Here is a 24,330-nt window from a genome sequence, read left to right on the forward strand (position 1 = left end):
CAAAAGTGAACAACAACAACAACAACAACAACAACACACACACACACACACACACACACTTCAGAAGAAAAAAAATACTAGAGAGAAGATAAATACTCAAATACTGAGGTCCATGTTGTGATACTCAATGAGGGGTGTAACCTCTTAAGTATTGATCGAGCCAGCATCTCAAAATAATCTACCGGGAGGATAGTACAGGGGTTTGTGTGTGCGGGGTGAAGACAGGGGCACATGTAAAAGAGAGTTAAATGCTTGTCTTCAACAATAGAGCAATCAAAATGATGCCAAAGCTTTAAAAAAAAAAAAAAAGTATCACACACAAAGAAAGAAAATCAGGGAGCAGAAAAACAAGACTGTTACTTAGTGTTAGGATGTAAATGTCAAGAGAATCAGTTAAGGCAGTTACAGGTAACTGCATAATATTCGGGTGGGGCAGCCCCTCCATAATAGAGGGTGGAGGGGCTGACGCTTCCCTGACAATCTTGTAGAAGGATCTGGCTCTAAAATGATGTGTATGCATGAGTTTGACAAAAAAAAAAAAAAAAAAAAAAAAAAAGGAAAAGAAAAGAAAAAATAAAAAAAAAAAAAAAAAAAAAACGAAATAATGAAAAGTGCAAGGAGCCTGAGCTAGTGATTGAGATACAAATACCCCACAAAGAAGGTGCCTCCCTCCGAGATAAAAGCTGTGGGGAATGGAAATGGTGAAATGTCATGTCTTGACAAATAGGCAAAGGTTAAAAACTCTGATAATTCTCAGAGCAGCAGGCACATTCTCAAACTAATTCTGAAAATGTAATGGGCAAAAAAAGTTTTCAGAGTGAAAATTTGGCCTTGTGCTCCTGCCTCCTGACAGAGCCACACATGCTTATAAAAAGAACAGCAAGACACTAGACCAAATTGCAGAGGGGAGCATGCAGAAGGCCCTTAACAAATGCCACCCAGCTTTTGCACCTGTCTGCAGAAGGATACGCACAGACCAATTGTTAATTATAGACACTGGCTATACTCTTTTGTGACCATTTAAAAAAAAACAAAGATGATAAATTACTGAATGGCATGGGGTAGAGTTTAGGATACACAGGCAGATGAGAAAAAAATAGCAATGATAAGCTCAATTAAACACACACACACACACACACACAGACACACATACACACGTGCCCGCGCAATAGTACACTTTATAGAAATAAGCCAGAAACCAAAATTTATTAGCCCAACATTGGCAGTGGTCATCTTTGAGTGGTGTGACTACACTTCTCATGCTTTCCCATAGAACAGGAACTTCTCTTATGAATAAGGAAGCATTTTTTTTTTAAAGAATCACATGACAGGTGTGACTTTTGAACTTAGTATATTTTAGAGGACAGGGCTCCTGACCATTTGTAGTTTAAAAAAAAAAAAAATGCAACTGCCTGAAGACCAGGCTAGCTGACAACTTGCAATTCTCCTGCTTCAATCTCTCCAGTGATGGGGATCACAGGTACATACCATGACACCTGGCTTATTTGCATCACTTATACAAATACCACAAGCAGGGGAACAGAGGTTATCCCAAGCCCCAGCTCAGGCTGCCAGGAAGGATCCTGAATATCTGTGAATGATCCAAGATGTGGAAATGGGAGACTTGTCTGGCCATTCGTGCCCTCCACTCAGAAAAGCCACTGCCAGAGTAGCTAATGCTTCTCGCCAGAAGCCAGTGCCCCTGACCTCCCCACAGGCTGCACACACAGACACTACAGCTCAGTAGGAAAGTATATCTTTCAGTGCTTACAATCTAAGCATCCACCCGACTGTGTCTGCTCTTGTCCCAGACACAGCATTGAGAGTAACAGAAAAACAAAGAACTTACCCAGTAAGGCTGGCAATGTACCACTGCTATTTTCTTCATGGGAAGCCGCATCAGGTAACCAAGTCTCCGAAGGTTCTGTGTCACGGGACCTTCCAAAACAAAATGGACAAGTCACAAAACAAAATCCAGGAGAGCATGTTCCCAAACCTGCCTGCTCAGTAGACCCAGAGGAACCTTGCATATTGTAAGAAAAGGGACTTTAAGAATGGGGAGTTGGGTCAGGCCCAGGTCCAATCCTCTAGCAGTGTAAAAGAGGGCTTCAAGGTTAACTCAGGAAGAGAACACAGGAGCTACAAATGGGAATTCTGAGGCTTCCTGTGCTAAGGGATTGGAGCACAACCTGGTACCTGTCCCCACATAGCCAAGTTCTCAAGAAGAGGATGAAAGGAAGAAGAGACACAAGAGAAGCCAGAAAACCAGGTCTGAAAGGGCATCTAAGCAAGGGTTACAGGTGGGCCTGGGTGTTTGGGAAGGAAGACAGTATGCACCTTAATCATGGGCCAGGGGAAACAAATCTTATCCCGTCTAACACAAAAATGATGATGGAGAACACACGTTACCATGGTGACCCTTTCACATATGGAAAACTGAGGCTAGCCTAGGCAATTGCAAGCTTTAGATCAGGTATCAGATGGAGGTAAGAAAGAAATGCCCCGTTTATTAAGATCAAAGAAATAATTGGGAGGCAGATGGATGGAGGTGGACTAGAAAATTCAGCCTGTTACCCTCCATCTGGAGGTAGAGACTTCTTATATTGCCTTGAAGGCAAGTACCATGTCTATCTGGGAAAATGGGGGACTTACGTCTGCCTCCAGCAAGCCACCAGGCAGAGTATGCCCATGCAGAACAAGAAAAACCAATTTCTATCTTAGAGATGAGTTCTAGTGCTTTTCCAAGGACACACAAAGGGGACAAGGCTGAGGAAAGAAAACACTACCATATCTCCTGATCATTCCCACTTGTGGAACAGTGAGGCTATGTGGGGCACAGTTCACACTGCTCTCACCAGACACCCCACCCAGCCTGGGGCAGAACTCCATACCCACACATGCTCAAGCACTGCTCAGCGATTTCAAGACCGAACTCCTACTGGCCTGGGGAGGATTGAAGTTTTTTTGCCAAGATCTTGAAAACAGAACTAAGGGAGGAGACCAAACTCTTTCCAGTACCATCAGAAAAGCAAAACTAAACCACAAGGTCGGCCTTGTGAGTTGTCTATGGGCTCGGTGACAGGAGGACTTGTTTCCAGCCTTTCTCCATCTTCCTTGGGAGGGGATCACAGCACATACACTCTTAGCTCTGGATGGCGACCATGAGTTTCAAATTTTGAAAGAGAACTTCTGCAAAATAATTGGTTCCCAGCCCTGGTCTAATTGCCCACATCCTGTCCAAACTTCATAGGGAAGGAGATTTATTTAAGTAGGGAATAAAACTCATGCCAGGCAATTTCAAGGATTAGGGTTACACATCTCCTAATGAGGTACAGGCAAAAACAGGGTAGAGCTGGAAGAGGAGGGTAGGTCACCGCAGTGAATAGGAACCATCTCTTCTTGGGGGATAAAGGACCTGAGCCAGACACAAGCTCTGAACTTAGGATGGACATATGACTATGTGAGTTGGCACTTATTAATCTTTACCTTTCCCCAGAAATTTCCATGCTCAAATATCATACCAACTTCTGTCCTGAGCAGCAGAAATCAAGGGTCATAAAGTACAAGCATCCCATCCCTGGATCCCATCCATCCAGGGGCTGCATGGAATAATATAGGTCATGCAATCTCTGAAGGTGTGTCAAACTCAAGGCCAAGTAAAAACAAGAATATGGTTAATGCATCTTAGGACAAAAGGAGGGAAAGTCATGCTGCTCTTGACAGTGACCAGGTTAATGATGGCGGTGATATTATTTGCTGGTGATATTATTATGATATTATTTTTGCTGGTGACCATGTTTTGCTGCTATTGGTGGTGATGGTTGTGATTATGGCAGCCGGGATGATCGTGACGGCTGTATGGGTTGTCGCTGTTGACGGCGATCATGGTGGTAGGGGTAGTTGTATTAATGATGGTATTAACAGTGCTACCTAAGAGTGATGGCACTGATGGCCGTGAAGTTGGTGGTGACAATCATGCCCATGGAGGTGACTGTGGTAGTGATAATGGTGTTGGTGATGATGGTGGCAGTGGTGATAATGACAGAGTAGCAATGCCAGAGAAACTATGGCTTTGATGATGTTGAGTGCTATAAGAATGATTGCTTTGCATAGCAGAAAATTCTGGACAATGAGGGGGGACTTAACTCTCATCTCCTCTATGTATGTACCACCCTTAAAGCAAAGCTTTAGAGTCTCGCCAGCAGGTCTTGGTGCTTACCAAGTCTGAACACTCAAGAGCCACTGCCACGAACACAGTCTGAGCTCTTTTCCTACAGGTCTACATAGAGCATGCTCAGGCGGTGAACAATCAAATGCGACAAATCCAAACTTGAGAGTCAGGAAAGGGAGAAATTACCTGAGTTGGTATAAAGAGGGTGGACGGTGGGAACTGAGATGAATCCTCGGGGCTGAACCGTATCCTATATCATCACTCAGTCGGAAGGGAGTATGGAGAACAAGGAATGAGGGCTAGAGTCTGTGGTGAGGAACCACCGTGGAAAAGAAGGAAGAATACAACGTGTCAGCCATACCGTGCTGCTAGACATGTACGCCATGCGTAGGAGGGAGGAAGTGAAGACGGAAGAAAAAAAACATAGATGGTGGATCTCAGGCAAGTACCCCTCATAGAGCAAAGTGCTGGCAATGGACTCTCCTAGAAGGGCATGTTGTGCTTTTTCTGGATAGGCTCACCTCATGTGCTACCCTCTTAGAACTTGGTTGACCTTTCCAGTCGTCTAGGTATAACCATAGTTTCAGTAAAACACAACAGAAATGGCCAACTAAATATAACCATGTTGGGTGGGGAGGGGAAGAGAAGAGCTCATCTTAACATTTTTAAAGGTAGAGCCTCTCCCAGGTGTGATACACACAAGAAAACCACGAATATCCTACAATAAGCTCCTGCAGAACACGCAAAGCCTTCGGGAAGGTAGCATTGTCCTGTAGCCGAGGCATACTGCGGGCCAGTTCTTCTCATTAAACTCAAAGTCCCACAGTTAGAAGTGAGAGGAATTTGGTTTGCTTGGAAAGGCAAGGCATGCGCCCACTCAGCAGAGACATAAAAAAAAGCCTCGGTTATTTTTGATCTCCCATTTTGGCAGAAGCTAGGATAGCTTTCGGGAAGACCCAGGGCTTCCATTCCACCATGCCAAGCCAGAGTTACCCAAGGATGGGCCAGTGTCCCGAGCAGTAAGAACTGCCAGTATCCTGTCTCATTATCTGGCACAGGGAGCCTGGCCCTGGCAAGAAGCTGGTCCTGTAGGGAGGATGCCATGGACCATCTGACACATAGCACACTCCTCCAAAAAACAGCTACCAGGCCATACTGGTTCCACAAAAGCACATGTATTTTTAGTCATTTGCTCATTCATTCAGCAATAATTTACTGGGCGCCTACCAGGCTCAAGGCTGGGCTGGGCCTAGGGATAGAGAGAAGAATTTGACCCAGTTCCTGGCCCTCGGGGCTCTTTAGTTTAGTGCTGACATGTAAACAAACGCCCATGATACAGAAAGTAGGGAGTGTTGGCTCAAGTAGTTACAACTGGTGTGGAACTGGGCGTGGCCACTCTCCTTGGAACGGAGGAGTAGTTGTGAGTTCATTCACTCCCTCACGCCCAGACAGCTGAGTCACTCATTCATGCATCAACTCGTTCACTAGCTCAGCCATTCATTTGCCAGAACACAACTTACTCTTTAATTGCATACTTGCTGATGGATTTGCTACCTAATCAATGCTTTTATTCATTAATTATGCTATGCTTACTCATCTATCCCTTGGCCTTTGATTAACGTATTTACTTATCATTTCTTTCAGTTACATGTTTATTATGCAGTTGGGATAGTGATTTTCTTCCTCCAATTGATTCATTCATCCTTGAGTAGGTCATTCATTCATTCATTCATTTATTCATGCTTTTATTCATTTGGGCCAACAGTGACTCTTCTCATTAACAGACCCAAATGCTGACTCACTACTTCCTTCAATCCTTCATTAGAAATGAAGACCTACTTACCCGTCCATTCATAAACCCATTCAGGAATTCACAGAATGACCAATGCACTCGAGAGTGCACATTCACTTCTCCTAGGCTGACCCACTGGTTCGTTCATTCATTCATTCATTCATTCATTCAAAGCTTCATCTTTCATTGCTCACTTCTGCTGTGCAGGCCTGATAATTCATGTGTCCACTCAAAACTTTCCCTCCATTCATTTGCTTTGTAACTTAGTCACTGGTTAGTGCATTATTGACCTGTGCTTGGTATAGACCTCCATGTTTTCATGACTTCATTCCTTTATTTTTTTTTTTTCCTTCCTCAAGGGATCTTTAGTTTAGGCACTGTTCTATTTATTCCTTCTTTTAGTCATCGTTCATCCCCTGACTCACTCAACAAACATCACATGTGCTTCTGGCATTAAGTTGAAGTTGTGAAAGATCACACAGCACAGTAATGCCACCCCTCACGAAGCATCTAAAAAGTTAAGCAGAGAACGCCAACTCTTCTGGGCCACACATAAACTTGTCCTGTCACATTGTTGGTAATTGGTATTATCTAAAGCCATAGAGTTAAAGGGTCAGGCTCCTATGTGGACTCCATATTTGACACAAGGTCAGACAAGGATGAAATGCAATAGCTATTAACAAAAGTGGACACTCTTATATAACATATTTTACCATTCTCATACTGAATACAAGAAAATAAAACTCAGAGAATTGAGAATTTGAGCCTACTAATCAACCTGCAAACAAGTAAGAATTTGTGTTAGATATAGACTGAGAGGATATAAATACACTTTATTAGCACACAGAAAGAGGCCAGGAGCACCTGTTCTGTAAAAACAAAGACAGGGAGAACTAAGTCCCTTCCATAGACTTGAGTGGCTAAGATCTATAATCATACTACGTATTGCAAAACATTTAAGTTATCAAGATTGCTCTATTTCCAATTTACTTTTTAAAACATTTGTTTACTAAATAATAATAGCATCAATTTCATGAACTCATCAAAATACAAAATAATTTAAAGAGAATTTAATACGATTTTGCGGCCAGTTCCTTATACACAAACGCAACAGATTAAATCTTTTTGGTTAAATGGGTTATGAGGGAAAAAAAAAAGAGTCGATCATAAATCTTAATTTTCATGGCCAGTGTTCTCATGGGGATACTCTCCATTATTTCAAATTTCTGGGCATGGATTTTTTTTCCTGATTAATTTAGTCACTCATTTTCAAAAAAAATTAAATCAACAGAAAAGATTCTACAGCCAAATAGAACAGGGGGAATTGGTTTTCTACATTTTTCTATAGAGCCCTTTAGTGGAGCATGCTACATGACCCTATTTAAAACAAATCATCCTTTTATGGAACAATTCCAGGACGGGTGCAGTGTGGACCTTTTTTTTCTATTTCCCTTTCATAACAACAACATAGCCTTTTCCTTTTGCATGATCTCAATTCTAGAGTGTAGTCCAAACCTACTGTGAATAGGTCACATTTATGCAAACAGACAGACTGTGGCTTCCCAGGACCCCCTAAGAACTAGTCTATGTGGAGTTGTCTTTGACTGTATGTCACATAATGTCAATTTCATATAGACAGTGATCACCATAACAAAAAGAAGAAACAGGAAACTTACTCACTGAGATCTATACTGGCAGGCTATACAGTCAGTGTTGTGATCTTCATACTGAAGCATCCATGATGAGAGGAGCGGTGTGTATCCACGCTATTGAGTACAAAGTTATACAAAGAGAGACAAGTCAGCCTCAGCACCAATTCACATGCTGCACTCATTTGTTTGCTTAACCCTCACTGGTTTGCTTAACATTTTTCCATAATGAATTAAATACAAAGGAAGCCTTAGCATTTCTCCCGAAATAGACCAAGACATTTCAGAACTGAATTAATACTTCTTGCTTTAAAATTGGTTCATATACTGGGCTCATTTTCCTTCCTCACAAATATCTTTATTGACTGAGACATTTATTCAGTCTCTGAGCAAAATCAATATGCATGAGCTCTCATGAACTCCACAGGTAGTTTTTTTTTTTTTTTTTAAACTTTCCTGAAGTCACTGTCACCATTTATGCTCATTGTTTCTTTCATGCGACCTGTGACGGGCTTCAGTTGTTTAAAGTGATCATGGATTCCCTCCTCAGGTGCATTCTACTCTCATCATCACCCCATAGGCTTTTTGGTCCATGCCTTCACCATGAACAAGCACGGAGTCTGAATGCATGGCCACAAGCCTAACTCCCTAAGCAGCGTCTGTCACGGGTGTTCGATTGAATTGGTGAAACTTAAGGAAAAAATTGTGTTGTTCTTGTACTTCATTTGTATTAAATTGAATTAATTTGGGTTCAGAGACTATTAGCATCAACACAGACAATAGGGCTTGCTGATACCCAGTTATCTTCTGTGATGACCCAAAAGAAACCCTGAGCTAATGGCTCATACTGGAAACTTTATGCTTACATTCCATGATATTCTCGCTTTCCAGAGGGCAAAGGCTTTCATGATTAGTTCTGTTTGGGTGTGGTAAAGCTTCCTGCAGAAAAAAAAAGGAGGGGGGCATTTGCATATGGTAATGCCTAGGTATAGGGACAGATTGATGTAAATACAGTATAGATATATGAAAATAAAAATTTACGATGTACTGTTATCAGAAAATTTATTTTTAACTAAAAATTTAAGCTAGAATTTTAAACTAGAAGTTTAAAATGGAAAATGGATAAACCGTAACTTATTTAAAGAAATGCTATTACCTAGCCATATTTTTTTCTCATTAGTACTTATTTTTATCCTTTTTCATTAATTCTTTACCACAATAAACTCACTATTTTTAGAATGTAAGACACTGGCAAAGAAAATATAGCCATAGGCACATTGCTCATTGCCAAGGTGACAGAGACTCTGTCCCTTTGTGATGGTGTCTACTGAGCACTTAGGGGTCATTCACGATAATGATGGGGTATTTGCCATAGGATAAAATGAGTTCTGAACTCAAGACGAACCCAGAGTAATACTTCCACCGAGCCATCAGTAGCTATTGACCCCTTGAAACAGAGCAAAGCTTCTTGGTCCATTTATCATTCCTTTCACACGCTATCAGTGTTCTTCCAGTGAATCACTCAGAGATGGAGTGTGGCTTCCTCTGTCATATTTATCTCTTTCAATCTATGCATCGATTCTCAAGAACCCATTGCTAGTCAACACAAACACAGGATATATGGATAGTTCTCATGACCCTTCTACAGATTTTCTCCTCTGAAAGAGCAACTAGATTCCTATTGTGTTGGGAGTCCATGTTTCAGACACGATTTCTAGTCTGCAGCTCCAACATTACCAGCGCCACCATCGTGAGCGCAGGCTGATCCCTGTGTTCTTCATTCATTAATTCTTCATGGTTTTACGGACCATGTACCTGTTCTGATCATCTACAATAAACATCACATAAGAATCACAAAAACTTGTGGTCCTTGGATAGCTCTAATATCCTGTTCCATAATTACTTTCAGAATAACACCTTTCCTCTGAATTAACCTCAGTGTTCTATGCATGCACAGATCAATCTAATAATGGTTTATATTAGGCACATTTTTGCAGGTAGGTCACAGAGTCTTCTAAATGATGCTAAGTCGCACTTTAAAAATTAATTTTGTGCGAATGACTGCTAAAATCAACATCAAGACCACAATCTTAACTAACACTATTCAGAGGCCTCTCCAGACTTATAGTACACAGATCCACCCACAGATCTGACCAAAAAGAAATGGGTGAGAACGACTCTGTTCTTTGAGGAATACAAAGCAAAGCAGATCATTACCAAGAGTGAGACCTCATTTGCATTGGTCTCTCTCTGTATTTGATCTTTCATTAGTCAGTCATTTAAGCAATTTGGGATGTCTTTTATTTGATTTCTCTTGTATAAACAAACAGTATCAGTTGTACCACAGATACAGACTCTGTCACTGGTCCTCTACCTCATGCACAGCAGTGGTTTCAGTGCATAGAAATTTCTTCTTGCCCTGCAAAAATCCTTATAGTTGAATAAGGTTTGTTTCTATCCAGTAATAACTTTATATTTGGTTACTGGTTCTTTCCTCGAAATGATTGCAGTGTTAGCGTCAAAATGCATTTTAACAAAACAAAAGTGAAACCCTCTATCTTTCTGAACCCTGTCTACAAAATGACTTTATGGATGGTGGTGGTCCATTTTGTCTATGGTGGACCTAAGCTCCAGATGCATACAAATTCATTTTGAGGAACCCAGGATGAGCACTGGTCTCTTTTCATTACTATCCTGTTTTTAACTTTATAATTTACCGCAGTCAACTTTTAAATAGTATGGCTCACAGAAACCCAGCAGGAACCTTGGGTCTTTCATTGATAATTGCCTTTTCTCTTGCAATAATTGTGCCTCACCATCACGGGGCTCATCTTTCCATATATGTGCCTGCACATATATCAATATGAATGTTTCATGTCCATCACACGTTACAAACCAGCCTGCACATGGTCTTCTGCCATTACATAATGACATGGAATAATATCATGACATATTTGAATAAAGCTTTTAAAAACTACACAAATAAAGATAAGCAAATATTACTTACCTTGGCCTGCAGGTGTGAGTAAGGAACTCTCTCCTCCCTTTAGTCTACTCTAAGGGGCAAAGAAGAGAATGCATGACAAAGAACCCGCTCTTTTTCTTCTCCACTGGGTACTGCATGCACCTTTGATTAACAATCATTAATTGAGAAAGTACTTAACTCATATTTTATTAAAAGAAAAATGAAAACTTTGAAACTCCCTCGTAGCACAGGAGTAGAAAAGTTCAATAATTTGTACAGTGATAATTCAAAACCACACAAGTATCAATACATACTCATTTTAATATCTACTGATGGTATTTTTACTTTATCAAGAATTTTAATTTTGACATGGCCTAATTTATGTTTTTTTGTTTATTTGTTTACTACTTCTCACAATGGGCCAACTATAACAGTATAATAAAATGCATAAAACAAATTCTAAAATGTAATGTGTTTCAATCCCTGACCTTTATCAAGCGGGTCATATGAAACAAAGAATGCACTGGAATCATTGGAGTTGGATCACATGTGCATTCATTTGTGACCCCTACACCACCAGAGTCATCATTGATCAAAGTCTAGTGTGTATTTCTTTATTCATCTGTCTGTTGAGTAAGTTATCATCCACATTCCAATGTCAGCTCCACGAACTGCAAGAGACCTTATGCAGACTCTTAATTTGCATACAGAGCTGCTAGAGAATTGTTTTGTCTATCAATTATCTTGGATTTTTTTATGTATGCCTTATTAATAGACCACTTTGTATCACCTGCTTAACAGCCACTGGCAGAATGCTGCCCATTTGTTTGGCATATTACACATTTTGTAATGGTATAGTAATTCTCCTACGCAAACCCCACAAACCAAGATAAGAATATTGGCTTTAACTCACATCCAATATGGACTTCTTCTTCTTGGGAAAGTGCAGAGCCCTTGACCATGGCAGATTCTTCAGTCACATTGTTCCTTCACTCGGAGACAAACATCACCCAGAATATGAGAAAAGTATGACAAGCTCATGATTCATTTTACCTTTGCAACTTTTTGGCTCAGGAAATCACTAGTTGGAGTCTTTTATTTTATAAGATAAAAAAATTTCAAACTAGCTACTATAACAATTTGAACACCCTCTTAATAATATTGTCTATACATGATTAGCCACAGTGGTAAGAGGAGTGACTTTCTCTTTAGATTTTACTTTCACTGTAAATTTGAAATTCTCTTATCTCCTCATACACTTTTATAAAAGGACAATGCCTAACACTAGTCAATTGTTTTTGTTTATATGTTTATTTATTCTTACATTTACCAATCATGGAAATATATGAATATAAAACCAAAAAAAAAAGAGAGAGAGAGAGAGAGAGAGAGAGAGAGAACTATATTGTTCTTTTTGTACTACATTTCTGGTATCTGGGTATGTGATCATTTCAAACACCAACGATGGGCTACGCAATGCATGTAACGGACCACAGAGTATGTAAATATATCCATTGTACATACTCATATTCTATCAGCAATGGTCATTGATCCAAAGTTGACCGTGTATTTCACTGATTTATACGTTGGCTACTCAGAGGCACTGATATGGTAAAAATAAGTGTAAAGTCTTTTGATTTTACACAGAACACAGTTGATATTCCTAATTTATATTGAGATAGTTCTTATAGTGATTGTAATTGATTCAGATTTTCATAAATGTATAATCAATATCCATCTATGATTAATCAATGGGATACACTTTGTCCTCATTAATCATATACTTTATTTAAAAGCATTGAATATTCTGTTTTTCTGCTTTGACTTTTGTTTTTCAAAACAGGGTGTCTCTGTGTAGCTCTGGCTGTCATGGAATTTGTTTTGTAGCTCAGACTGCCCTTGAACTCACAGAACTCCCTCTAGAGGTCTCTTCCTGTATAAGGCTGCGACTATAGGCGTGTACCATGTGTCAGCATAGGGCACTGAGTATTCGTAAGCAAATCATTCAAAACAGAAATTTAAATCATTCTTTGAACTTCAACAAAACAATTCAAAACTGATTCAGAATCAGTGCAGCAGAAACAGAGGACACTGATCATGAACAATGCACCCATCACATAGTGTGTCCATTCTAGGGACTACTGAGCAGAAAAGTTAACAAAATAAACTTTCCCTGTAATGGCCTTCACCTTTCAACTACCACTGGCCATTGGGCCAACCATTTTTGGAGTGTATTTAATGTTCTTATTTCTTAAAGAGATGAAATTTTCAAATTTTCTCAGAATGTAGACATTGTAATTTACATTGTTAATGTCATCACTGGCAAAAAGAAGTTTTTGAGGTGGCAAAGGATTCTGTACATACTAATCTATGTCTGAGCACTCTTCATCTTTTTGACAATTGGACAATGCTTTACCCATTCCATTTTCACTGATTGCTTGATTCTCACACTGATACAATTATAAGAACTGAATAGAATTTATAACAGGGGAAAATGAACATTTTATATGGTCCTGTATTCTTTCTACCGGAAAACTATAAAGAAGAGAATGGATTATATTACTTCTTTAGTAGATCTCAAAGTTCCAGACATGTACTCATGTGTCGCCAGTGATCATTATCCATTATGTCTGTTTCTTTGTTTTTCCAATCACTCTTCATCTATTATTGATAATTAGCTCAATAATCAGCTAATAATAATTTGAGAACCTACTATTCAAACAACCCTGATCTGTGTGGAATTGTTATAGCCTTAATTAATCATTCTCAGTGTTTTACAAATAATTTGACAACTTGAATTCGTGTCTGTGGCTCTCAGTGTATGGAGCATTCATCCTTAATGCCATATTATATTTTTCTGTCACCCATTGAGTTCCGCAAAATAAACCACTATAACTTAAGAAAAGGTGCAAAGCATTACTCACAGTGGTCTCGCCATCACCACTTAGGACACCAGCAGAACTCCTAGCCAAGGAGTTATCCTCAAGTCAGCAAAGACCTAAGGAACACAAAGCAGAAACCATAAAGGCAAAATTAACACAACGCTATTGACCTCTGATGACGGTCTTCAGTTACGCAGCCCTAGGTAATCCTTTATACACAGAGAGTGTCTATTTAATTAGCTCTTAAATAAATAGTGGCCAGCTTAGCAATGATTCAGACATTCAAACAGCAATGCTTTATGGTGTGACTTAAGTCACTGGCTGAAGAGCAGATATGTATAATCCTATTTGACCTAAAAATTATTTCTTGTTCATCATGTATTTTTATAATTGGACCATTCTTAATCTTATATATCTTTGTAGATTTGTTGTTTCCTGACCTCATACAACTATAAACAGCAGGAAATGTGCACATACATATATACATACATACATCATGTCAGAGTCAACTCCCCCCTCTATCGTTGATACCTAGACTTTATGATGGACCAGAGTGAGTTAGTTACTATTTGTAGATCACATTCACCACTAATGGCCATCATAAATCAAAGAGTGGCCTTATTTTTCTCCACTCATTTCTATATTGTATATCCTTCAATCACTACCCTCCTTTTAACACATGAGCATAATCTAATAATTTTATACTAAGTACATATATGTATCTCCATATATATAATCTGTTACCCTTTGACCTATTGTGAATATATTTCACTTCTTATTAACACAGGGACTAACCTTCTACAAACCATCAAAACTATGAGAAGAAGTGTGGGCAGATCTCACATCCTCACAAGCAACTGATGGTCTGGAAGCCATTGAAGGTGAATAGATGCCATGGAAAAGTTTATTCTAAGAAACACAGAGCAAAACAGAGGACAAAACAATGACACCGTTGCTGTCAATCTACATGGAGCCATTTCTAGTGTCTGTTAATCTTGGTGTTTCAGACGTGTAGTCATCATGTATGAGTCAATTGCCACCGGTGGTCATCATGAACCAAGATCAGATCTCATCTTCTGTAATTAGATTTACTTTCCCCATTAGTTACGTAATTATGAACACTACGATTACAAACCCCCACCCCCACAAAGATTAAATCAAAGAGTCTAATAATTCCTAATCTGCACATGGCATTTTTATAATACGTTCATCATGGATCAGTTCACACTACTTCAGATAGTTGAACTGCAAAGACACAATTCATATAGTAGTCCCGTTCTCTATCACTGTTATCCAAAATGGTCATCACTAACTACACTATACACTAGTTAAACACTATATTAAAACTCTCAAACCAACACAAGGAGAATCCTGGAACTCACACTGGTCTTGTTCGCCTCCTTGACATGGTGCAAACGGAGCCCTTGACCCTTAGAGGATCTTCTACTCACAATGTTTACCTTGAGTACAGAGAAGAGAGAGAGGAAGAAAAGAGAGGAGAAAAAAAGAAGGGGAAGGGAGGGTAGAAGAGGGGATGGAAGGGAAAAGAAGAGAGAAGAAGATAATGAAATATTTTTAGAGAAGGCAGCAAAGGAGAGAGCATTGGAATTCATTTGTGCCAGGCTCTACACAGATGGATAAACACATCAGTACACATGAGAGCATCAGCTCAGAGGAAAGCGTATAAACAAAATTTTGCTTGACAAAAATTGCTTGCTTTCTCTTTGGTGATTATTTGTCATCTGAGTCATTCATGCAAAGTATCATAATTTAAAAATATTTATACTATTGTCTTCTAAAATGAATGTCTTCAAACTTCGTACAAAGCAAAACAATAGTATTTGATATTGATACTATTTCCTCCATATTCTCAGTGTACTAAGGGGATGGTTTTTTTTTTTTTTTTTTTTGCCTTGATACTCATGTTCATAAGTGAATAGAGATTTAGTCAATTATATTTATTGTTTTCTATATTTAGTGGCTACTTAAGAAATTAAAAGACTAGTATAAAATTGGTGAAGCCAGAGGGCAGATCGGCTGCAGGAGGGACTCAGAGACAGGAATATGGATACCGTCCAGGATTCATACAAACTACCTGTGCTCGTCATCAAGCCACCCTGGCTCTAATCACATTTATGTTGCCTCTTGATTGAATCATTAGTTCCTTAATAAATCATTAATTCCCTAATAAAAATAGAAAGTCTATTTATTCTCCCAGGCACTGAAAGAGACTCAAAACCAGTTTACCTTAACCTGTCAGCTTCAGTGAGGAGCCTGTGTTTATCAAACATGGCCAACTCAATTTCAAGTTAAGTCTGTAGCTGTCATTGGTTCTATTTGGCTATGGTAACCATAGTTAGAACTTATTTTCATTGAATGTATTCATTTGTGTTTATAAGCGTGCATGCCAAGGGTATGCGAATGAAGACAAAGACTTAATATATAGGAATCTGTTCCCCTATTCTGCTTCACCACCTCTCCATTAGGTACTTTTCAATAAGGAAGGAACCAACTTTTAACAGACCACATAAAAAAGCAGGGATAGTAACTAGTACTCACACTGCCCAAGGCTCAATGCAGACAAGTAACTGTTCCACTGGTGACCACGAATAAAGCAGAAATCACCCCACGAGCACACATTCTGAGGAGTAGAGAACAGAGTACAAAAGAAAAAAAAAATGCCATTTCCATTCAAAAATCTTTGCTAGGTCCAACCTATCTTTTGGGTTGGACCTCTGAGCTTCAGACACAAGTGTTATTCGTCATCTCTTTCATACCTTGGTAACTATCATCATTGGTCCAGAAATGGGTTGACCTTTCCTCATTCTCATAGACACTGTTTACTGCCTAAGCCAGTAATTCACTAGGAATGCTTGTGTTGCAAAGATTCAACAGAAGCGCAGCTTTCTGATGAAGTCAGATTGGTGCTCACAGCGATGTGAACACGTGTGGTATTGTTAACCATTCTCAGACATCGTGCTTATTCGGTACACAAGCCCATCTTCACCCCAGCTGACAATGTGGGAGTGAACCGATAGAATTCTAGTTCATGCTTTGCAAAAACAGAGCAATGCTAATCGAAATATGGACAAAATGTATGGCTTTTACCCATATTTACCTTGATGCAGTCATTAAACACAGGGAATTCTGTAATCAGCTCTCAGAGGTCCTGTGTGTGGAGCAAGGAACAAAACAGTTGATAAGTGACTTTGAAAAGCAGGTAAAATAGCAATGGTTTTCAACTTTGACTTACAGAGTGATATATATCTAATTCTTAACCAAATAATATGAGATATCTAATTCTTAACCAAATAATATGAGTAATTCCTTACTCTCCAGAACTGTACCCTAACATGAGTGCAGTAACGTGCAACTGTGGCTTGAAATTTAGAAGAACCTAATGGTTATTAATAGGAATTAGAATGTTAATACAAAATATAATATGCATATAAGTAGTGATATGCTAAACATGATTTTAACATAGATGACATAAATTTACTGGGCAAAAAAAAAGGAACCAAACATGGAGATGATAAGCTTAATTTGAAATAGAAGAGGAAATGGAACGCTGTGTGAAGGCTGGACTCTGCTTGGTTTTTAATTTTGAAGTGAAAGCTATTGCTATATTATTAATCTTACACACGCTACTGAGGAAGAACTAAGTTTTACCATCGTCCGCCTGAACCATGAAACTAAAGTGAACACCAGTTGTAGTGGTGCTGAAGTGACATCAGAGGAAGTCTTTATGACAGAAAACTTCTGTGATGACATCAGTCAATCAGCCACTGTAGAAAAGCAGGAAAAAAAAAAAAAAAAAAAAAAAAAAAAAAAAAAAAAAGGAAAGACATAATGAGAACTCACAAGCAGACTTTCAATCTGTGGAACGGGGTATACTGTGCCCTTGTAAAGAACTTAGTGCAAATGCTACACTCACTCTTATCAGTAACAGTCCATGTGCTGAAATATACTTTACTGATTTGGTTGCACCATGGATGTGTAAAATTTACACTTACTAACAAATTCCTGTCAAGACCTTGAACCAGGTTCCACACAAGACGGAGATGGTGACTTGGGACATGCAGGGAGCGGGTGGTGGTTCTCCATCGACCAGATCAGCCTTTCTGATGAATACAGGGCAGAGAAGAGAGAGACACTCTTGAGACCATGCTATGCTCATGTGAGGTAACCTAGACTCATGGGCTTGCCTAGGCTGCACCTGTACCTTTTCCTCCCAAAAGGGACTAATTTATTGCTATTTATAGGGAAAATAGCAGGACCCTGTCTACACTGTGGCACAATGCATGGGGGCAGCATCTCGGGACACCCATCTCTCAACATGACCGCCCCTTGGGGTTTCCAAGCTATGAGTTCCCCATGCAAGGTTGTGGTTCTACACGATTTAACCCAACTTCATCTAGATGCCAGCCATGTTTCCTTGCTAATGGAGATAGCAATGGAGAACAGCCCCGCTGAAGTTGCTCTGTATCTGACTTTAAATTTCTGTTCACATGGCTGTTATTAAGAACCACTCAGACGCCACCAGATCTCATTCTTCTGGGTTAATCTCTCTCGGGATTGGCTCGTTCCTTGGCAAGTGTGGCAACAAGATAGCACTCAAGATAACACTAAGTCAACTCTCTCTCTCTGTACTCTGCTTAACCACACACGCTTTGATTAGACCCTCCATACCTACAATCAGGTACCCACAGGAGGATCAGCGCTGGAGCTGTCAAGTCATCATGGGCTCTGTAATGTTGCCATCGCATTTCAGGAACTGTCCAGCACTACAAACTAGAGCCGCCTTCCTGGAGGGCAGAAAGGAGAGAAAAGAAAAGACATCTTGAGATTTAGTGCCTGGGATGGCCTAGGATTTCTGTATTTCAAGGGTGCTGTCTCATAGCTTATCTAAGAAAGAAAATGTGGACTTCCTTCATATTAAGGTAGATTTTCAAGCCCAGTCTAACCCAAGCAAGGGAAGACCTCAAGCTGCCCAAGCCTGTATTCTCAGTAACATGATCAAAGAGCACTCAAGCCCTCACCTCGCACCACAGGTCCACAAGGGACAGGCATATGCCTATGGGCCTCCATCCACAGCTTAGCTCTTAGCAAGGCATCGGGATTGACCTCAGATTTCTGGATGCTTGGCGTTCACAGAGTATCACTCAAACGCCACCAGATCTCATCATCGGTCCTGGATGGGGCCCCCTCTCTCCCTAGCCAACTGCACAGCTTGGTTTCTTACTGGGTGCTGAGGGCAGAGCTCTGATCACAGGATACTAAAATATTCTGTGTGGAGCCCCCTACAGAGCAGCCACTAGAAGAACCCAGAAATCAGGACTAACTATTGCAATACTGCTCTAACACTCTTGCTACTGCACTAATGCAGAAACACTCTCCTGCAACTACACGTACCTGTAAGCTGGTAGCGAAGGAAGATCAAGATGTCACCTCTCAAGTCAGCAGAGCTCTGGGATGTCACAGAGAGGACACAAGGTTGGTTCTAGATCTCAGCATGCTGGTATCATCAGTCAAGTCAGCTTTTCTGAAGGGTACATGGCAGAAAAGGGAAAGACAACTGTTCAAACCCTGAGGGTCAACACTCCATGTCCTCTAGAGTTACAGAGCCAATGGTCATAAGTTTTGCCAACTTTGCACCTGAAACTTATCTTCCCAGGACAGACTAATTACTTGCCAATGGCCAGGAAAAAGTGTTGGACAAAGACAAGGCTATGGTGTCATGGGTGGGGTCAGCACCTCATTTCCCCCACCTGCCTCTTAGGGAACAGCTAAGCTTAGAGGCTCCAACAAGACCTAGGTCATGGTCCTACCCGCTTACCCCAACTTTCCCTCTCTGGAAACTTATCAGGTTTAGAAGCAAATTTGACAAAAATAATTCTGCTTTTCCTGTTCTCAGGCCATTAGCTAGCACCACAAGGCTACCCAGCGGACGTAGCTCTGTGCCTGATCTCAGATATCTGTTCTCAGGGCTGTCATCGAGAAACAGTGAGATGCCACCAGATCTCATCATTGGTCCTGGGTTGGGCTGCTCTCTCTTAGCCCTCTGGGAATGGCTCACTCCTTGGCTACTGTGGTATACTCCGGAGATCACATGGTAGGAGACTACTCTCTGCTGTGCTGGGGCATCACACTGCTGGATCATTAAGGTAGCACTAAGTGAATTCCATAGTCTGCTTAACCCCCCCAGTTTATGATTAGACCCTCCATACCTATAAGCAGGCGCCCATAAGAGGCTCAGGAGCTGTCAAGCCATCGTGAACTCTGGACTTTTGCTATGGCATCCCAGGAACTGTCCAGCACTGTAAACCTCGGCAATCACTTGGCTCACCTCTCTGTATGATAGAAGGCAGAGAAAAGAATAGAAATATTGAAACTTGCTCCCAAGATTGGTCCAAGATTCCTACATTTCAAAGGTGCTGTCCTGTAAGCTTTCTGTCTAAGGAAGTGGGTGTGGCCTTCCCTCAAATATAAGTAGATTTTCAAGCCCAGTCTGACACAAGCAAGGGAAGACTTCAAGCTGCCCAAGCCTGTATTCTCAGTAACATGATCAAAGAGCACTCAAGCCCTCACCTCGCACCACAGGTCCACAAGGGACAGGCATATGCCTATGGGCCTCCATCCACAGCTTAGCTCTTAGCAAGGCATCGGGATTGACCTCAGATTTCTGGATGCTTGGCGTTCACAGAGTATCACTCAAACGCCACCAGATCTCATCATCGGTCCTGGATGGGGCCCCCTCTCTCCCTAGCCAACTGCACAGCTTGGTTTCTTACTGGGTGCTGAGGGCAGAGCTCTGATCACAGGATACTAGAATATTCTGTGTGGAGCCCCCTACAGAGCAGCCACTAGAAGAACCCAGAAATCAGGACTAACTATTGCAATACTGCTCTAACACTCTTGCTACTGCATTAATGCAGAAACACTCTCCTGCAACTACACGTACCTGTAAGCTGGTAGCGAAGGAAGATCAAGATGTCACCTCTCAAGTCAGCAGAGCTCTGGGATGACACAGGGAAGACTGAAGAAGGTTGTGGATCTGAGCACATTTGTACCATCAGTCAAGTCAGCTTTTCTGAGGAGTACAGGGTAGAGAAGGGAGAGATACCTTTGAGTCCCTGTGGGGTACCATTCCGTGCCCTCCACAGTTACAGAACCTAGGCTGATAAGCTGTGCCTGGGCTATAATTGTATCTTCTCTTCCCAGGGGAGACTAATTTCTTGCCATTTCCTTGAAAAAAATAGGCTTGCCTCTGTCTACAATACATCATCCTGCAATGGGGCCAGCACCTCATTGCTCCCATCACTCAACACACACCCTGGAGGATTTAAGGTGTTCCACTGTGCCTGCAAGCATAGGCCATAGTGCCCCCTCCCCTTATACCCTAACTTTGCCTATCTGTCAGCCATGTTTTCTTGCCTACTGAAAATAGGTCGCCATCAGGGCAATATTCAAAAGTATGTTACTTTTCTTATGCCATAGCCAAGCACAAAAATGTAGCACAGTTCTATTTGCTCTGTGTCTGACCTCAGATATCTGTTCTCATGGCTGTCATCGAGAAACACTCAGACGCCACCAGATCTCATCATAGGTCCTGGGTTGGGCTCCTTTCTTAAGCCTTCGGGAATGGCTCACTCCATGGCTAGTCTGGTACACTCGGGAGACCAAACTGTAGAAGACGACCCTGTGCTGGGGATACCTCACTGCCTAGTCTTCGAGCTAACACTGGATTAACTCTTTTTCTTCATGCTCTGCTTAACCACCCAAGTTTGGTGTTTTGATTAGACTCTCCATACCTATCAAGAGGTGTCAGCTGAAGGTTCAAAGCAGAAGCGGTCAAGTCACCATGAACTCTGAATTGTTGCCATGGCACCCGGGAACTGTCCTTCACTGCAAACCTTTGGGTCTTCTCTAGGGATGGTATAAGACAGAGAAGGAAATAGAAATATTGAGACTTGCTCTCAAGGCTGGCCCACAATTTCTACATTTGAAGGGGGCTAGACGATAGGTTGTCTCTCTAAGGGAGTGTGGTGTCTTCCTTCCTACTCAAGTAGATTATCAAGTATTCTAGGGCGACCCTATTTCAAGCCAGACTGTCTGCACTAGCCTTTATTGTGAATAGTATAATTACCAAAGGTCTTCACTAGCATTTGCTGCCATTCTTGATTACTTTTGGAACTTCATGTAGCTACCTAACTTCAATTCCGCCAACTCACACCTCTCAGTCCTCCTTGAGAACTTTATGTAAACTCACGTCGATGAACCAAAGATTCACAAGGTATAGCCTTGGGTTGTATCTACAACTTGGCAGTAAAGTCTTCAATGTCCTTGACCTCCATCATCTGTTTTTCTCATATTTGCCAATCATCACTCAAATGATATCATATAATTATATCATCTCTTTCTTTTTGGCACTTCTGTCTGTCATCTACATTCAGACTTTAATTATTCATGTGGTGAACTCATAGATCACCAATATATTAAAATGTATGTTAATTACCCTCCAATTTCCATATATATTTCATGAATCACAGATTCCAGGTCTTCACTATTGTAAGCATTTGCTTTTGACAATCATGTTTTACAACATGAACTACTTCAACCTAACCAAGAATAGAGACATTATCTATAATTTACAGTCTCTCATCTTCACACAAAATTATAAGATTCACATGGGCCCTGTTTCCCTGGGAGGATCCATCCCTCTTTTAAATATTTCTTTATTCTTTGATTGATATTCAGGGAATTCAAATATGAAACAGGTGACGATGGAGTGCAGTCCTGCTGCTGGGTGAACTTCTGAGAAAGGGAATGTGTGTCCTCTTGGACATGCAGCCCCTGTTCCCGATAGATCTGGTATGGCTCTGGTTCCCTGCAATCACTTTTCTACTGACTGATCATTGACTCACTTATTCACTGATAACAATGGAAATCTCTTATCATTTTTCCCAAACACTAAAATAAGCCAGAAGCTCCTCTGATTCAAAGAAAAAGGTCATGCAAATTCTCCTTCAGTGATGGATCTTGGTTTTATAGGCATGCCCAAGTCAATGGTCTGATTTAATTTGTTTCATTGGTCACATTTGGCCCAATACAATCGTATTTCACATTCATTTTCATGTTGCTTATTTCTCTGTGTTAAGGGAGGAAGTCACAGAAGCAATAAGACAACTTTAGGGAACTTTGTTTTTCCTGTGGTTCTAAGTATCGAACTAGGGTAATCAGGCCTCCCCTGTGAAGCCATCTGTCTGCCCCTTACTTCTCTCTGCTAAATAATGCAAAACACCTAATCACATCAACACTATCCGCGAGGACTCACACTGCCTCCAAGCTGGTAAGTAAGCTGGTGGCCATGCAAGATAGCTTGATTGTAGGAATGCCTGTTCTAGGGAGTGTGACAAAGCAGCGAGGCTGAAACATGAGATTGAAACATGACACACCCTTTCCTAACTCTGATTATCTACTTCTCTTTTGTGCTGGCCCTCCAGGTTTCAGACACCCGTTCCTTTCATTAGATCTGCACATGCAGTTAGCTGTCATCAGCCATTACAGGTAGAGTTGATGTCACTTATTTCAATTGATCTGATTGTTTTGTACTAGAGGAACGTAAGATTTTTTAATTTTGCATTAATTGATATTTAACTGGGAATTTATAAGTTGTCCAATGCAGGTTAAACACAGGCATATGAGGTATTGTAATGACAACATCATTCTAGATAGCCAGATTGTTTTGGCCAGAGCGTTTTGTGACATTTGTGGCTACCATGAAAGAAGTTCCTGGATTACTATAGTTTATTTGCTCCATATCTCTAACCAAGTGAGATTCATTGGCTCATGTGTGTGCTCCTCATTCATCTAAATAAGATATCAAAAGTCCCTGTGAACTAGTCATCATTAACATATTAGTGCTCTAAAATCTAGATTCAAATAATGCCATCATGAGTACAGCTGTGATATACACCCACAAGCACCACTAACACATATCTGCTAGAAACTACATTTCTCAATGACTTTCCTCAGTGCCGTGTATATGGAACAATTACTAATGTGCTTCCAACAAGTTGACATTAAAATCGGCAAGGTGGCAAGTGTGACTCTATATGCTACTTAATATGGGTTGTAGATATAACTAGTGGCTAGATTTTACACTATTTGCTAATGTAAAGAATAATCTTCACTTGCGATCAATACCATGAAAAATTTAGCTACTATTTATATTTGTCCCAAGATCAAGACATACATAATCCAGAGGTAACACTGATGAACTAGTAACTGTGAAATATGTAGACATCCCACTCCCTAGGAGTAGCAATTCTGGAGAGTAGAGAACAAAGCAGGGAATAAGAAATGACCCCCCTCCCCTTTCAGAGGTACTTGCTTCCACATTTATCTTTTCTGTTGGACCTCAGAGTTTCAGATAAATGTTATTTATTATCCGAGTTTCATATGCTGACAGTTCTGATCACTTATCCTGGGACAGTAAATCTCTCTTCATTCTTATTTACAGTGTTTGGTTACTAATCTATTAATCCACGAGTAATACTTTGGAAGGTAAAGATTGATTATATATATTAATGATAAATTATGTGCCTTGTAATGCATATTGTATCTATAATTTTGATAGTCTTGTTAAATAGATAAATAGATAGGATAGATATTGTAGCAAGTATGTAATATTTGGGATACAACCTTTAATTATACCAATTACTCAGTTAAAATAGTCATCATAGTCCCAAGATGAGTGCCCAAGAACTTCTATCACTGCATATTTTTAAAACAGACTTAAATTGTCTGAAAAAAACAAAACAAGATCTGTGCCTCGTACTTACACAGGTTCCAGTGAGAGGTGCACCACT

General features: G+C 40.4%; 6 non-coding genes across 6 annotated transcripts; all 6 read right to left on the reverse strand.

The window, feature by feature from the left end:
• Positions 1-14,447: 14,447 nt before the first annotated feature.
• Positions 14,448-14,519, reverse strand: LOC143437215 (small nucleolar RNA SNORD113/SNORD114 family). Its single transcript, XR_013106827.1, has one exon. It is a non-coding gene; the product is annotated as a small nucleolar RNA SNORD113/SNORD114 family (small nucleolar RNA).
• Positions 14,520-18,577: 4,058 nt separating this feature from the next.
• Positions 18,578-18,652, reverse strand: LOC143437209 (small nucleolar RNA SNORD113/SNORD114 family). The gene has a single exon (XR_013106821.1). It is a non-coding gene; the product is annotated as a small nucleolar RNA SNORD113/SNORD114 family (small nucleolar RNA).
• Positions 18,653-19,419: 767 nt separating this feature from the next.
• LOC143437223 (small nucleolar RNA SNORD113/SNORD114 family) lies at positions 19,420-19,494 on the reverse strand. The gene has a single exon (XR_013106835.1). It is a non-coding gene; the product is annotated as a small nucleolar RNA SNORD113/SNORD114 family (small nucleolar RNA).
• Positions 19,495-20,126: 632 nt separating this feature from the next.
• Positions 20,127-20,201, reverse strand: LOC143437210 (small nucleolar RNA SNORD113/SNORD114 family). Its single transcript, XR_013106822.1, has one exon. It is a non-coding gene; the product is annotated as a small nucleolar RNA SNORD113/SNORD114 family (small nucleolar RNA).
• Positions 20,202-20,995: 794 nt separating this feature from the next.
• On the reverse strand, positions 20,996-21,070 carry LOC143437213 (small nucleolar RNA SNORD113/SNORD114 family). Its single transcript, XR_013106825.1, has one exon. It is a non-coding gene; the product is annotated as a small nucleolar RNA SNORD113/SNORD114 family (small nucleolar RNA).
• A 2,802-nt stretch (positions 21,071-23,872) lies between these two features.
• Positions 23,873-23,947, reverse strand: LOC143437214 (small nucleolar RNA SNORD113/SNORD114 family). The gene has a single exon (XR_013106826.1). It is a non-coding gene; the product is annotated as a small nucleolar RNA SNORD113/SNORD114 family (small nucleolar RNA).
• Between the last annotated feature and the right edge of the window lie 383 nt (positions 23,948-24,330).

This window comes from Arvicanthis niloticus, chromosome 23 (assembly GCF_011762505.2).
Source record: "Arvicanthis niloticus isolate mArvNil1 chromosome 23, mArvNil1.pat.X, whole genome shotgun sequence".
NCBI lineage: Eukaryota > Metazoa > Chordata > Mammalia > Rodentia > Muridae > Arvicanthis > Arvicanthis niloticus.